Source organism: Orbicella franksi, chromosome 9, assembly GCF_964199315.1.
Source record: "Orbicella franksi chromosome 9, jaOrbFran1.1, whole genome shotgun sequence".
Taxonomy (NCBI): domain Eukaryota; kingdom Metazoa; phylum Cnidaria; class Anthozoa; order Scleractinia; family Merulinidae; genus Orbicella; species Orbicella franksi.
In genome coordinates, this window is record NC_138153.1 from 25,238,065 (window position 1) to 25,240,019 (window position 1,955).

General features: G+C 44.9%; 1 pseudogene; it reads right to left on the reverse strand.

Moving 5' to 3' along the window:
- LOC145497189 (uncharacterized) overlaps positions 1-1,733 on the reverse strand; it is a 2,933-nt pseudogene extending 1,200 nt beyond the window's left edge.
- Positions 1,734-1,955: the final 222 nt, after the last annotated feature.

The following is a 1,955-nucleotide window of genomic DNA, read 5'->3' on the forward strand; positions in this document are numbered from 1 at the left end:
CACCAAAGGTCAGTTCATCTCCCTTTAGCCTTTGCACCAGAGACATGCCATCAATAACTTCAGCAGAATTTACAGGAACTTCCTCAGAGAACTGTACATTTTTCTGTAACAGTGATGACGGGAAGGCCTTGTCGGTCTTTCTCAGAAGGCCATCTGGAGTTGATAAGGCCCAGGGAAGTGGTCCAAGAGGGTGTGAAAGGATGGTATCCATCTGCAAGCTTCGTTCTTGTGCAATAACTACGATTCTTCCAAACAAGGACCTGTCTACTTTCAAAGTAATCAATTCGTCTTTGGTTTACATCTGTTTCTTCTTGTTCATGTCGCTGAAAGTCATGGAATTTCCTGATTTGAGGAGTCTTCTCCATCCTCTCTTCTTTAAACTTTGCATAACATCTATAACCAACTGCGTGTGCTGTTTTCAGGTCTGTAGCAATCTCTCCGGGGGCGTTCTTTGCAATTGAAATGCTAATCAGTTCTTAGCTCTCGGAAAAAGGATTAACCCAGCCTTGGATGAGGTCAACTATGGACAAAACCGCCAGCTCATATTTCTTTATTCTTGATGACTGAAGCTCTGTATGCTGCGTTTCCGAGTTGGATCCTTGTACCATGTTTCTTAGCTGTCCAAGAAATGCACTTCGGTATTCTGCTGTGAGATAGTAGCGCTGAACAGTTGCAGGTTTTAAGCTAAAGCGTGTGGTTCTACCAGGATTCTGGGTATCCTTGTTCACTGTGACCTCAGTTGTCTGGTAAACTGGAATCCTCCCAAAGGGATTGCTGCTGGCTAACTGAACAGAAAAACTGCCTTCCTTGAATGCCTTCTGTACTTCAGGATTTTTTTCACTGAGATTTGTCATCTGAGCAAAGTGAGGAGTCAGGTATCGTGAATAGTTCACCTTATCATAGGCGAAACACCAAGGGATCATCATTCGTATGGAATGGAGATGTAAATCCAGTCACCTTCACGAGATATCCGCAACAGGCCAAGAACTATTCCCTCTACCATATCCACATATGACATCCAGAATGCTGAAAGTTCACCGTTATTTTGACGAAGATGATTCAGGAACTCTCTCCACATAGTCATCACTTGAGGCAGGACTGGGCATTGAAGCAGCTGGTCTAAGCTCTCTTCCTTCAACAATTATTAGCCAGTGTATCCACCTGTTCAAGAAAAGACGCTCCTGTGATGCGATGATTGGGATCGCTGCTCTCAAGCCTTCTCATGAACTCACCCTATGCTAACCTCATCAGTGCTTCATACAGGTACTCGTGTGCCCGCAGGCCACGGTTGTATTGCTTTCCATCAATGACACCACTTATGGAGCCCTCAGCAACTATCTGTGACTCAATGAAGATGTCCTTCAAATCGCTATCTCCAAATCGTTTCCCCAGGATAGGCAATGCAACGGAAATCGTGTGAAATGTTCCAATTCGCAAAACAATGTTGGAAAACTGGTCTTGCTTTCATGCAATTTCCGCTGCTTTTGCGTAAAGTGCTTGATCCATGACAACGCTAACTGATGATAGATCAAGTTTCTTCCTGATTTCCTCTGACTGGTTAAGGATCTCATACACTGTTGTTAATGCTGTTGCTGGAGCATTTATTGCCGAAGATACTTTTCGACATGTGGTCTTACTTGAGATCGATCCCTTGTTTGGATGTTAAATCCGGTCCAACTAGGCACCTCTTGGACTTCCGAATTGACTTACCTAGCGAGGATCCGCAGCATGTTCTTCTGCGCTGCATTTCTCGCAGCTTTGTTGGTTTCACCAGCATAGTCATTCTTGGTTTTGAGAGGATGTGGTCCCACACGAGGGCCAGCGACATATACGTGAAGTTGGGCTTGATGTTCTGTGCTCAAAGTCCTCTGTTTCCTTTTGTCAATGCGTGGTAGGTCTTTCGGCGGTGGGTCAGGATCGAAGACTATAGGCTGTACAGTGACTCCGTTGACACG